The following is a 16,141-nucleotide window of genomic DNA, read 5'->3' on the forward strand; positions in this document are numbered from 1 at the left end:
TTTAAACCACTATCGAGGCAAGGCGAACAAGGTGAAACAACCGTCACAAAATTTAATTTTACGTGTTTTCAATAATTAAATACAATTAAGAGGGACTCTTAAAATCAGTATATGATTTTAATATTTTATACAAATATTTAAATATAGTTTTACAAATTTAATGCCAAATATATAAATAGACAATTATGTAACTTCTTGACGCCTGTTTATATAAAATTTGTAATTAAATTTACGTAATGTGATGATAAACTACAAAATATTCACAATATTATTGGAGGTGTCCAATTTTTTTTATTATTTTTAATTTTTTTATTTCTATGTAGTTAAAGATTTTTTTTGTAATTTTATTCATTTGCTATACATTTCTTTTTTTGACAATCTTAAAATTAATTACACTGTTCTCTCTAATAAAGAGACTACGCTCTTGTGCTTGGAGAGAGTGCTTGCACTTTTCCCTCCAATAAAGGGATTGTGCAAGATTCGAACCCCTGATTATTTTTACTCACTGACGAATTCCTCAAAACTTGAATATCCTGAAAAAAAATTCCTAGGTGGAGAAAACGAACCTTTTGAACGAGCATTTGGACACACTAAAAATCACGTAAATAAAAAAAATCTAATTTTAATTTTAATTTTAATTTTTATAATTTATATTTGAAGCACTAACTTTGTAATTTTCCATTTTATAATGAACATTAAACATTGTTTGAAAATCACTTTAAATATTTTATTATAACATAATTATAATGTCTACCGGTTTCGAAGCTAACCACTTCTTTATCAAGACTGATTAATACTATTTAGTAATTATAAGTAATAAGTATTAATCAGTCTTGATAAAGAAGTAGTTAGCTTCGAAACCGGTAGACATTATAATTGTGTTATAATAAAATATTTATAGTGATTTGAAAAGAATGTTCTATTTAAATCATAAATGAAATACGTTTTTGTTATTTTTCTAATATAACTTGTAAAATATGAAAAGTTTCCCGGTCATATCGCGTTGGCTCGATTCCGTGCATAATACCGAAGGTGCTTGCGATATACGTTGGAAGATTGTGGTACTTTAAATCGGTATGTTAAGTGAACAACATAAAATATCGACCACACAAACACAAACAAACTCTATTTCCAACCGATCAATTTTCTTACGTTATTTACAAAGGGGTTGGTGGCTGCCAAGTATCGGCAAAACAACCCCTACCTTATTCAAAATATTTTTCATAACAACGCAAAGGTCCAACACTTTTCCATTTATTTTAGATTTTTTTAAACATCTCATCAAAGAAAAAGATGAATGTGGAAGTCTGGATATTAACAAGGTTTATGACTCGTCATAGGCTTGTTAAGTGATCACATTAATAATAAAAACCCTTATCCGCACCCCAATGGTGCATAGGGCACTGCTTCATATGAACATAGTGTTATCTTGATCGTTTACACACGAAGGAAAGGTGATCAGCCCTCCGCTTCAGGTACCAGTCCAGGGTAATATTGAATAAATATTACAGTGAAAAAATCACTAATATTTATTTGACCCCCCTGGGAATCGAACCCGGGACCTCCAGAACGGTAGCCGAGCGTGTTGACCATTACACTACAGAGGCGGACAAATTAAGCCCTACATAAGGTCATAACGGATCACATTAAGCCCTACATAAGGTCATAAGCCCTGTAAATATCCAGACTTTCATATTATTCTTCTTCTCAGACAGGTGCCGTGGCGTAGTTGAGAAGAAGTTCGACTGTGAATTGGCGTCGGGGGTTCGATTCCCGCAAGTGCAAAATAAAATTAAGTAAGATTTATTGTCAATTGGTCTGGGTGTTCATGATGTATTTTTCACATTTACCTTCCCTATCATTACTATCCTACCTGTAGACAAGCCTATATAAGTAGAGGCTTTACGGGTTATTCCTTTAAAATAATAAAAAAATCTATATTGAACTGTCAGAATTAATAAATAAACTTGTTATAATTTTGTAACATAACAAAATAAAACAAATGATTATGGCAGTAAGAAACCGTAACATTAACCAAAAAAAATAAATGATAATGCTGAACTATTAAATAAAATATAAAAAAACATCTTTATCATTTTGAAATAGAACAATGTTTAAATACATTTACAACATTTTGAGTGGGTCCAAATACTTGTTCACAAAATCTGGATTATCTCCAATTATAGGAGCTATTTTCATATTATTTTTTAACGTCTCATCAAAGATGAAGAAGAATATGGAAGTCTGGGCATTTTAAATACATGTTGACTTAAATAATCCGCTTTAGTAATTTTAACACGTACAAATGATTATAATAGAAACAAACAATACAGTATTAAAAAAATTGAGTATTTAAAATTAAAAAAAAAAATGAGAGAAGGGATGAAACATGAATAACTAGGGTAGTAGGAAACCGTCACTTTAAACAAAAGAAAGATATGATAGATATGAATTAGTAAATCAAAAAATATGTTTATCATTTTTAAATATATTGAAAGGAAAAATATAAAAAAAACATGCTGGTTTTAATAATCCGATTTAGTAATATAAACACGTACAATAGATTTTAATAGAAACACACAAAATAGTATTTTTAATAATTGGGATTCGCACAAAGGCGCGAATTATTATTTCACACACGTCCCTATACATTTCATTTATTCTGATGACGTATGAATTTCTCGTAAATTTGTTTATTCCATTTCGGCAAATGTAGATCTATATACATATATGCCATGCAATATATGTGTCCTGGGTAATAGGTACGTGCATGTATACTCTAGGGGGTTCAAAAAGTTCAGAGAATAAAAACGTATTTTTTATTATCCGTGTGATTTTTTTCGATTGAATTTAAGTAATAAAATTTGAGTGTTCACTGTCTTATTGAACATACATATAAATGGATAATTGAAGTCGTTAAATCTGAAATATATGGTATCATTCAGCCATATCGTATTTTATTGTATAAACAAGTTTCTTTTATTATAATAAAAATAAAAAAAATATTGTGAAATGCGCCCTTGGCACCGAAAAACTCAATGAGGGCACATTATTATAATTTGTGATTTGTTATAATATGACGGTTTATACATATATGATAAAATAAGTCAATAATAATTCGGTTGTCACTCTGTGGTAATATCAATCCATTTTTTATTTAATTTTTACTTGACATATACCATTTTTACTTCAAATCGTACGTGTTTTGTTATATTCCGCATCATTTTCAAACACATGTTACAATAGATTTAAAGAAATATATAGTATAAACCAAGTAAAACTTAGTATAACAATTTTTTTTTCAAATATATAATTGTAATATATTTCAAATATAGCAAAAGTTAGAAATACGTTAAATTTATCAAATAATATCTTAGCATTAAAAACCCTAAATTGTTTGTTTATGAAATTGTGTGTTCTGAGAAAATTATTACATATAGTAAAATGATTACATAGTTTGAAAAATAAATTCATTTCGTTAGACCTGTACATGTTTGCATTTGTAATGAAAATAAATAAGTGTGGATAAAAAAAAGTAAATATATTTTCGGAACATTTTCTATGATTTTCATGTCATTTTCCATTCTTCTATCTTTCGTGATGGATGAGGGTGACCAGTATTTACAATCCTAAGCACATGTCGCGCGTACGGACTTTTCGAAGCCTCCTCCCATGTACGCCCATATCTCATTTCGACGTAATCGCCCCATTTGCGTCCCACGGTAGGCACATCCCTATCTCCCGGCAGCCTTTCAAATTACAAAACACAATTGAAATTCATCCGGAGGTGTTTAGGGATGGGGCGTCTAAATCGAACAAAAAATAGAACGGGCCGCAATCGACCTTTTGTGCGCCCCAGACGAGATCGAATGCCGGAATGATGGAATTTTTTGGGCGGAATTTCGGTATTTGACAGATGTTTTGTACGGCTGGTTGTGCTGTCATTAAGTCAACAGAACCTGTTTTCTAAGTGCTCGAGAGAATGTCATAAATGCCGCGATTGATAGGGAGAAATAAGCGTGAAATTGATTGGGAGAACTCACTTATAATATGCAAATGAAATCATATAAATATTAAAAAAATGATAATTTTTTTATTGTACTATTTACAAATTGTTATTTTGTTTTTATTTTTATTTTTATGTTATTTTATTATTTTACAATAAATTAAACACTTATAAAATACCACTTAATGAGTATTATTTCATTACACACGACTAGTTTCGAAAACTATCAGATGTTTTCATCTACAGGGTAATTCCAGAACGTTAATACCGAATCAATAAATCATATTATATTTAAAACACATTTAACTTAATATGTTCAAACTCATATTTTCCTTGGTTCAAATAATTAGATAAATGTGATAATGTTTCAATTTATTTCAAAAATTGATTCAACCGTCAGTGTGAAGTAAAATCTGTCCATCTTTAATTTGATTTTTACTTCCCACTTTTTCTTAAAATCTATTTTGGCAAGTGTTTCGATGCATTTCATATAATTTTTGTTCAAAATCACGGTGATTAAAAAGTATGCGGAATGCAGCGAACCAAGCGTTATAATAAATTTTAAGAAATACTGGTATTTGCCGAGTAAAACCTACATAAAAATGGTTTATGAACTATCAAATATTATTCTTCTTCAAACCCTTAGCTGCACCCCAATGGTGCATGGGGCACTGCATCATATAAACATAGTGTTATCTTGATAATTAACTCGTGAAGAAAACGTGATCAGCCCACCGCTTCAGGTATCAGTCCAGGGAAATATTGAATAAATTAAAGTGGAAAATCACTTTTATTTTTTTAAACCCCCCCCTGTGAACCTTGGACTTCTAGAACGGTAGCCGAGCGTGCTGACCATTACACTAAGGAGGTGGATTTCATATGTTTTTACTCATAATTTCTATTTTAAATAGTAAACGCCAAATCAATAAATATACAAATTATTTATAATTGACTTAGTTCAAATTATATTATAAACATGACAATGATTTATTTAATTTAAAAAAAATATTCGGCAGTCACTTTGTGATATCTATCAATTTCTAATTTAAATTTTTGTTGTTCTAATTCAAACATGTGTATTGATGCATTCTGCATCATTTTTGTTTGAATTCACGATGCTTAAAAAATTGTACGGATGTATCGAAACAGCTGTCATAATTGATTTTAAGAAATAGTGGTATTTACCAAGTAAAACCAAGCAAAACTTAAATTAAAAATGGTTTATGAATAATCAAATTTTATAATCCGCTTATTTTTTTGTGAATATTCAAAAAAGAAATTAACACCCTGTGTTTATTTTTAAATACGGCGAACGTCGGCATTTAGCTGGTTAGGGGAGAGGAATTTATCTCGCATTCTCTACTTTACCGAGTTGAATTCCTTCATAAGTACGTTAGCGTATAAGCGGATAGACGGTGCCTTGAAATCTACGTGATGGAATTGTCGTCCGCCAAACCAGAATGCGAAATGCATTAACTCCACCGTCTCTCCGTGTCAGCGCCGACATCAAAAGTGTAAAGGGAGGGTATTAATATACGTTCGCCGGAATGACACGTGCATACTCTATTTATTGGTTCATCTTAAAATGACAGGAGAAATGATAGATAATACCGTATAAACATATTTGTTCTCGAATTTCTCAAGCGTACAATGTGCTTTAAAAAGAAATTAAAGTATAATTTTTTGACATCTCATCAAAGATGAAAAGAAACATGGAAGTCTGGGCATTTACGGAGCTAACAACCGTCATAGGCTGGTTTAAGTGACCACACTACTCTTTACATCTCAACAATAGATGTCTCTAGTGAAGTTCTTATGATTCAAGAACAACGTTTCGAAATTGGTTCAAATATATAGATTTTCCAAGAATTTAAGTAGTGCGGCTGTCAATAATGGGTAGAATTGGTGAACGTTACACGTGTGTAAAGTGATCACTTAAACCAGCCTATGACGGTCGTCAGCCCCGTAAATGCCCAGACTTACACGTTCTTTTTCATCCTTGATGGGATGTCAATAAATATTATGAAAAATACTTCTATAATTGGAGATAATCCAGATTTGTGAACAAGTATTTGGACACACTCAAAATGTTGTAAAGAAATTTAAGTATAATCTCTAATTATATTGGAAAAATAGAGGAAAATATATAAGAAATACATATCAGACGAAAGATATTGTATTCATTGATTTGGCGTTCAATTTCTAGAGCTCTTTTTTAATTTATGTAGGTATTAATTTTTAAATCAAGCAAAGATTTTTTGAGTCCAATAAGTTATATTTTTTGTTAAAAAACACATATTGTGATAATTATTTTGCCTAGTTATGGCATTTTCAAACGAATGTGAAGATTAAACGGACTGACGGTTTATTAAATAGCTATACAATACTAGGTACTTTAGTATTTTTATATATATGTAGCTATTTTAGGATCGTCAGTCAATTTAAACTTCATATTCGTTTGAAAATGCCATAACTGGGCGAAACAACTGTCACAATAATTTTTTTAATGTATTTTTAACAATAAAATACAAAGTAGACTCAAAAAATGTGTGTTCGATTAAATAATTAATACATAGATATGTTGTATCCTACTGATGATGATATACAATATATACGAGTATATACACATCGAAGAATTTTTTTTTAAATATTTTTTTTAAAAATATAAAGGCAGATGAAAGTCTGAGCATTCCAGAGTGCATGACTTAATTAAGTGTCGGGTTGTAGTCCCGTGGCTAGTGTCAAGGACTCTTGAGTCGTTTCTGGGTTCGAATCCACTATACCACAATTTGATACCTATTTTAAATAATGAGTTGCTTAAGCTCACAGAATTAGCACGAAAGTATTTTTATTAAATATTATATTTCTCTTAAAAAAAAAGAATGAATTTCAAACATGTACATTAGAAAAAGCTATATATTTCACAATTTTTCAGCTGATGGCATCACCATCTGTGAAAATTTCACCTTACAAACAAAACGGATCTATAAAATTGCATATTAATAAATGAAATATGGATGTTCTATAATGAGCATAATGGTAAACCTTATACAAGTGCGTTGAGATCACTTAATCCAGCCAAATGCCTGGTCGTAAGTATTGAAATGCTCAGATTTTCTATCTGATCTATCTTCATATAAAAAATAAATTATACTTTCAGTAAAGACACCTATAAAATGCATATTTTTATACTTAAATATCAAAAATTGAAATAAATTGTAATGTGTCCAAATTAATTGTGATCTGTGACCGTGCAGCGTCACATGTCGCTCTCTCCTTTCAACAACGTCACATCGAAAAATCGTCAATTTTCAGTTGTGCATGTTTTCGGAATGCCCAGAAAATGTACTATATCCCAGCAAAAGTGGCATATTTTAAACTGAACATTTACCCGCTACAGGGCAGAAAGTGTTGTTTTTGCATTTTAAAGAAAAGATATTGTTTAATTATTTTAAAAATAATGTATAGATTTTTCAAATGGAGAAAAAACCTTAAGGTTTTACCTAAAAAGATCTGTTGCACAGTAAAAAGTACAATAAATGGCTTGATATTTATTTTTAAACATTTTATTTTATTCTTTAACTTTAAAAACGATCTCGAGAAAAATCAAGTTTTTTGATATAAGACGTTCTTGAAAGGAGTGAGCGATGTGTGTAATTTCGCTTAAATACAGAAAAATGTGTCATCTTACAATAAAACAACGACTGTTGAGAGAAACGTTTGAAATTTCTTAAGCGATCCATTACAAGAATTCTGCGAGTCTCGTCAATAAAGACGTCAGTTGATTTCTCTATACTTTTCGACGTATTTTATTGGACCAATTTTATGGACGTCGTACATCACAAACAATATCGGGGTTAGTTGCCGTCGCAGGGGTAGATTGAACGCTAACGGTTGGAGGCTGTAGATGAGATACGAGAAGTGTAGGAGAGTTGGCGCGGAGCCAAGGCGACCTTGTAGCGAGGCCAGCTTCATCCCTATCGACCGAACCGTGAAACTCTACATTTCAGAACCCACAGTGGGGGAGGTTTCACGTTTTCAGGAATTTCAGAAACAAAAATGCATTTGAAAATTTTAATGGAAAACTTTGATTATTTTCAAAGTTAGAGACTTACGTAATACTGTTTATTGGGTATTATTTTATTTCAAAATGCATTTGAAAATTTATGATTTTAAAACCCTATATTATTTAAAAAAATATTACTACATGAACAGTAAATATAATTTTGTACAATAATTTGAGCTTTTAATAAAAAAATATGATTAAACGAAATTTGACTTTTTAGACTGGAATTCTGAAAAATGCCGTGGCACTTAACTTCACCATTCTACCCATGATTGACAACCACACTATTAAAATTTTGGACAGACTATACATGCTGTAAATTAATATCAAAAGTAGAAAGGATTTTTGTTTATCTTCCGTGCAATCTGTTTAATTAATTGTGAAAATAATTAGTATGGATGCAAATCGGAGTTAATGGATTTGAAATTTTGCGCTTCTATTGTGTGAACCTAACCCATTTCGCCAAAACCGCCACAGGGCAGTTCGAATTTCGCACACCTCGCAGATTAACCCCGTGTTTGGAGTTCAGTCCGAGTAATCAACTTCTGGTTTATGTAACGAAAGAGCAGAGAGGGTAAACTTACTTTATCCTTTATTTTAGGGTAGTTTTCAGAGGTATTGCGTAGTAGAATTGCACAACTTTGTTCTACGGTCAAAGTGTAGTACTTTTTCTAAACAAGGAGAAATAAACATCGACGGATTTATAGAGAGATTTTTTATAATTAAAATGTAACTTTGTTTTAAAATCACTACAAATATTTTATTCTTGATAAAAAAGCAGTTAGCTTTGAAACCGGTAGACATTATAATTAAGTTACGATAAAATATTTATAATGATTTTAAAACAAAGTTACATTTTAATTATAAAATGGAAAATCACAAAGTTAGTGCTTCAAATATAAATTAAAGAGATTTTTTTAAATCAAATCCACATTGAGTTTTGTGGTTGATTTCTAGGGCATGAAAATTAATATTTTAGTACATGATGCTTGAGAATTGGTCATAGCTCGTGCATATCATCGATGTTTTGTGATGAAAATTAATGAAAATGAAAACACTTAAGTTTTTGGAATGTCCGCCTCTGTGGTGTAATGGTCATCACGCCGGGCTACCGTACTGGAGGTCCCGGGTTCGATTCCCAGGGGAGGGTCAAATAAATATTAAGATTTTTTCACTCTAATATTTATTCAATATTACCCTGGACTGGTACCTGAAGCGAAGGGCTGATCACCTATCTTTCATGTGTTAACGATCAAGATAACACTGCGTTTATATGATGCAGTGCCCTATGCACCGTTGAGGTGTGGATAAGGGTTTGAATAAAGTTTTTGATCATAAAAAATTCTACGTTTTTCAAAATTCAGAAAAGTATTCAATGAAAATTGTATGTTATAAATCTTTTTTGAAAATCTTTAACAAAATATTAATGATTAAGATAAATCAACAATATCCTGGCTTAATAACGCCATCTTTATGAAAAAGAAAATAATCTAATACACACACACATATACACACATGAATTTCTACAATTTTTTCCATTCCGCTAAAATAAATGTGAAATAAAATATTTTTGAAAAAAATTTATGAAGAAATTTAAGCATTTAAAATGTGACTTTTACTTATAACACTAAATCTAATGTGACACGTGTTTAAAATACGGTGTTTGAAGATGATGCAGAATGCATCAAAACACGTGTCACATTAGATTTTAAGGAAAAGTGGTATTTATTAAGTAAAATTTTAATAAAATAAATGTAAAAATATTATCACAAAGTGCAAAATCAATTGATAAAATATAAGGAATTTTATTTACCTTTGTTTTCTCAAAATCAGGTTAAGTAGCCTTCAAATATATGGGATCTCTTACCTGAAACAAATAAAATACACAATATGTAATACTATATAAAATACATAAATTATAAAACAATATTTAAATTTATCAGATAAACTAAACGCCATTTTTTTTCAATTGAAACAAGAAAAGCAAATTTGAAGAGTTGAAAATATGTATAAGAGTAGCAGTTGAAGTTTTTATCTAAAACATACTTTTACACACTCGTTTATTCTAAATATAATATAACAATATAACAAACTAATTAAATTGATATCACCAATTATTCACTCTTTTTTATCACCTTCTCTCTATAGTGTAATCATTAATACGCTTGGCTACTATACTAGAGGTTCCTGGTTTAATTTTTATAAGAGGTCTAGATGAAAAAAAGTATTTTTTACTGTAATATTTATTTTATATTACCCTGGACTGGTACCTAAAGCGCAGGACTGACCACTTCGACTTCGTATAATAAACGATTTAATAAACATTGCATAAATTTTATCTTTTGCCCTATGCACCATTGAGTGTGGATAAAGGTCAACAAAAGTATTTATTCGTATGTATGTAAATATATATTAAGAAAATTTATATACATTTATTTAATATAGTAAAATAAACAAAAAATATAATAATTTAATTCATTTGCTAGGCATTTCTACTTTTGACAATTAGAATATTAGTAAAGATGTTTTCTCTATTCAAGAGAATATGCTCTTGTGCTTGGAGAGGGACTTATACTCAGTGTTCATTGTTTATACTAATGAATAATAAAATAGTTTTGTTTTTGTATTTTTTAATTTGTATGGGTTTTTCCGGTTAACATGTCGCTCACTCCTTTCAACAACGTCATAAATCAAAAATCTTGATTTTTCAGGAGATCGTTTTTAAGGTTTAAAAATGTAATAGAATGTATTAAAAAAATATATAAATATCAAGCCACTTATTGAACTTTTTACTGTGCAACAGATCTTTTTAGGTAAAACCTGAATGTTTTTTCTCCATTTGAAAAATATTTAGGATATTCAAAAAAATAATGAAACAATACCTTTTATTCGAAATGCGAAAACAACATTTTCAGCCCTGTAGTGGGTAAATATTAAGTTAAAAATATGCCGCTTTTGCTGGGATAAAGAATATTTTCTTGGCATTTCGAAAACATGCACAACTGAAAATTGAAAATTTTTGATATATATGACGTTGAAAGAAGTGAGCGATGTATAAAACGCAATTAGTTCATTTTTTAGAATTTTATGTCTTATTTTTTTTAACATAGTTTGTACAAAGTATGTAATGTATTTTATTAAACTTTATAATGTTATTTAACTTCAAGTTAAAAGCTTCTCCTGTAAATTCTGTCCCAATAAAGTGCCCTTGTTAACACATCGAGGCAACAATATGTGGGGTAACAATATTTACGAAAGCTTTGTGTGTATCTGAATACAAGTACGGTAGGTAATGTCTTATACCGCAGATATAAAGTTGAGGAAAACAAGAGATAAACTTAACTTTTCTATTGTTCCCGTGGAAAATTATTGGTAGGCGAAAATCGGAGAGATTGAGTTTGTTAAAACAATTTATTTTTAAAAAATGCTCTTATTTGATTATTTATTAAAACAAACTATTCATTTATTTATTGATTTGGCGTTTAATTTGTAGAACTCCATTTTAATTTATGTATTAATTTTAAATCAAACACAGATTTTTCGAGTCTACTGAGTTGTATTTTACTAACAAAAACAATATCAAACGAATGTCGAAACATTCGTTTGATAATGTCCTAACAAGGCGAAACAATTGTCACAGTATAATTTTTTATGTGTTTTTGTTAATAAAATACAACTTAGTAGACTCAAAAAATCTGTGTTTGATTTAAAATTAATACATAAAATAAAAAAAAATAAAAAAACAAACTATTCACTTAAAATGGATAGTTAATTGAAAACAAATAAAAGTTTGTTTTGTGTGATAAATTTATATCGGAGACCAATTTCCATTTGGGAAATTTAATGAAAGAAATAAATTTTTAAATTCGAATGATGCTTTGTGAATTTATTTCAAATATTGCGACTGAGATTATAGGAGGTGACATTATAACAGTAGTGATAATATAATCGAATATTTTCATGCAATATTTCTTTATCAAATAATATAACATGGAAAAAAAATTACAAAAAATATTAAATCAATCGAAAAACTAAAAAAAAAAAATAATTATAAATTTGACTTGTTAATCAAAGTAAAATTGGTTACATTTTAACATCTCAACAAAGACAAAGAAGAATTTGGAAGTCTTAATATTTACAGTGCTTACAACCTGTAATAGGCTGATTTAAGTGACCATATTACGCACGCGTAAAATTCATTATTATTCTCATGATTGACGACCACACAACTCAATTTTTTGTAATCATCCATATATATTATATACTCACGTCACTTCATGTGTGAGTTCACGGCAGTATCTATGGTTGATTTGAGTAAGTTTTTATTTAGTAGTAAATGTAAAAATATCTCCCAAAAAACCCAGAATAACGAAAAAAGATTTGGACACACTCAAAATGTTGCGAATAAAAATAGCTGGTCAAGGTATAAGCTGAATAGAAAAAAAAAATTAAAATCAGGTTTTCCGGCGTTTCTCACTATGTAAAATAATCCGGGTTCAGATCTTGCATACAAAAAATAAATCTCTGCTGAATGAAAGCTTTGCTAAAATGCTCAAATTACTTGTAAACGTAGAGGTTTAAAAAAATTAAAGCTTTCTAAATCCAATCATAGATGGCTGTTGTAAACTTAACCACGAAACGTCATGAGATGGATCATATATGTATGACTTCCAAAATTTGATTTGTGTGGTTAGACGTGTGTAAAGTGATCAATTAACCAACCGTTGGCAGTTCATAAGCCCTGTAAGTACACATATATCCATAAGTATATTTGTATTTCTATTTCAACGATGTAAGTTTTTATTTCTATTCTATATTCAAAGTTTAAAAAATATATATAATGCTTACACTCATGTTATTTCCAACCATCGATTTTTCACAATTCTTTACACATGATCAAACAATTAACTAAATCATATATCATTCCTTAGACATTTATAAAAGCCTTTGTAATATATATACAAATAAAACCGCTACTTTAAAATGGTATTTCTCTGCCACGAAAACTTAACAATCGTAGTATCTTGATTCCCATTCGAATATCGATTCGAGCACTCATGTTTCTTGCAAAAACAGACGTTATGCCAAGGATCGATAAGGGTGGTTTTCCGAGTGAGTGTTTATTTAATACACGCAAGTCAGTCAAGTTTTGCGTGCAGACGAGGGCGTATTATTCCCTTACATACTTGCATAAACAGGTTCAATATTTTTAATATTTTTTTATAAAGGCGAATTATTCAATGTCTCCTCTCGAAGATTTTGTCGACAGTTTGTAGAAAAATTATCGTGATATTAATAATTATAAAAAAATATACAAACCTAATTTTTTTCCTTTACCATTGTTGGTAGCCATTATTTTTTTATGCCGAGAAGATTATATGAAGTCGTTAAAATCATGATGGTATAAAGTGAGAAATGGCTAGACAAGGGTTAAATACCTTAAAAAAAAGGTGATTATAATTCTCATATAAAACACAAAGATAAAAGTTAAAAAATTAACGGATGCATAATCTGTTTATAAAATCAAGAAAACATTTTTTGACGTGTTACCCTGATTTTTTGGACTTAAAAAGATTTAAAAAAATAGGATACCATTTTAATTATGGAGTTGAATTTAACTAAAAGCAATAATTTAACTGAAAAAAGAATAATTAAGAAAAAAATTGTGGGTATTACAATAAAGACGATTTTTTTTAAAGAAAGGTATTGGAAATCTCGGCACCTACTGATATCTTACCATTTTTATAAATACACCTATTAGGTGATCACTTTGGCCAGACGACGACAGATCCTAAGCCCTCTAAATGTCAATAATTTTGTATTTATTTCCCGAAAAGCTTATTTGCTACTATTGAAATATATTTATAGAAACTTAATAAAAATCTCTCGGTGTTATAAGTAAATGAATATCGGTACAAAGACATTCTAAAAATATTGCATTTAAACAGAATCTGTTTAAAATACACGAAGGTTTAAAATATTTGCTAAGTAGCTACATGTTATCTTAATTTTAACCCGGAAACAGTCCCGCAGAGTCATCCATTATACGAGTATATTTATATATATCGTCATACAAAATAATATGACCAAGTGCATTTTTCACAAAAACGTGATCATTGACTATTTGATATCTTACTAGCTTAATATTGCCCTGAAAAATAATGGATTGATAACATACTTAAATATGATATAAAATGATAATAATACTTGGAAATATAATATTTTGACTTGTTAAAAATGACTAACTGCATCGATGTTTATTTTCTTGCCAAGCAGAAGTGACTTAAATGGCCCTCCCGAACATTTCACGTTTTGTTAGTCGGTCACTTTTTCCTGTATGACTAAGATATATATATGTATATATGTTTGAAATTTTGATTTTCAATTCTTTAGAAATCTTCGTCAGTTTGCAAGCGTCCCTTCTTTAAGGATCGTCTTATCGTAGGTTGACTGCATACAAGCGCATAAATCGGAGTCAAAATTTATGAATTACAAATATAATCCGTTATTTTTGTTATGTTAGCATTTATTTTTATTATATTTTTGATTAAATTTAATAATTATTATTTTTATTAGATAATTAGATTTTAAGTTTTCCGGAAGCTTGTAAAAGTGTTTTTTACCTATGTACGTATAATGATTTAACGCTGTTGTTGTATTACATCTGTGCAATATTAAAGTATTAGAAAATCAAGAGTAACGTGAATTTCGCACTTCAGTTATATCTGTAGTTTTCGAAACTAGTCGTGTTTACATTAACAAACTGAAATGTGGCATTAAACGAGTGTTTTGTATTCATATTTACAAAATAAATATTCCCCCAGCGTGATACATCTGATTTACCTAGTCATCTAGTGTGAAATGTTAAATATTGAATTGTATATTTATTTTCAAGTCGACCCAGTCGACAAAAGAGCCTGTGACCTCATTCAAAGTAGCATAATAGATTTGACAGAATAATAGGAATACATCAGAGCATCCGTTACACTGTTAGAATGCCTAAACGGAGCAGTGTCTGCGTAAATAAATCTAAAAAACTTTTTTACGAAGAAGTGTCTGCGTAAAAAATGGTATCCTAAGACAAGAGAATAACTCGGTTAAAATGAAAACGGCAAATGCAAAATTGTTTACCATATCGATCGGATTTATAGAACAACAAGAATCTTTCTGTGGATTTAAGCTGCTAAGACAACATTTTAGCAAATTAATTAAGTAGGAAGTAGTTTGGGTAGGAAGTAACGCTGTTGTTTGTTTCAGAATTGGAACTTACATAACATTTTCATGAAGGCAAGGAAAACATTTTGATATATATTTTTTTATTTGTTTAAAAAATATAATAAATAATAAAACCCTTATCCGCACCCAATGGTGCATAGGGCACTGCGTCATATAAACGCAGTGTTATCTTGATCGTTTACACATGAAGGAAAGGTGATCAGCCCACCGCTTCAGGTACCAGTCCAGGGTAATATTGAATAAATATTACAGTGAAAAAAATCACTTGTATTTATTTTACCCCCCTTGGGAATCGAACCCGGGACCTCCAGAACGGTAGCCGAGCGTGCTGACCATTACACTACGGAGGCGGACTAAAAAATATAATAGAAATATTTGTATTTCTTTTTTTTTCTTCTCTTTATCAGCACCAAATGGTGCATAAGGCACTTTATTTGGTGTACTGGATTGGTTTTGTGTAGAATGACATGATTATTTTAATACAAACAAATCTTGAAGGTTTTCCTGCTAACGATTTGTAGAACATTTTTTAAGCTTTATAAAATCAAAACGTTGTTCTTAACCACTTTCATTTTTGGTACTATCATTATCGTTATCTTATGAAACATCTTATCTTCTTCAGGGATGTACGTATATATCCCTAAAGATGACAAGGTCCTTGTTAAAATTGGTTGAAACATAGTGTCAAAAGTGGTTGAGGACAAAGTTTGAGTTGTATTTATTTAAAAAAGATTATTTATACAAATTAAACTTTTTGTATAGGTGCACTTTTGGAGGATTTATTTATACCACAAAGTGATATTTTTTAAGTGATTTATTTTTATATTAAATTA

At 29.7% G+C, this 16,141-nt stretch overlaps 1 protein-coding gene across 5 annotated transcripts in view; it reads right to left on the reverse strand.

The window, feature by feature from the left end:
* cpx (synaptic transmission protein complexin) overlaps positions 1-16,141 on the reverse strand; it is a 561,632-nt gene that overhangs the window by 107,500 nt on the left and 437,991 nt on the right. The gene's annotated exons all lie outside the window — the stretch shown is intronic.

Source organism: Brachycentrus maculatus, unplaced genomic scaffold, assembly GCF_059751285.1.
Source record: "Brachycentrus maculatus isolate JH-2025_06_01 unplaced genomic scaffold, ASM5975128v1 h1tg000102l, whole genome shotgun sequence".
Classification (NCBI taxonomy): Eukaryota; Metazoa; Arthropoda; class Insecta; order Trichoptera; family Brachycentridae; genus Brachycentrus; species Brachycentrus maculatus.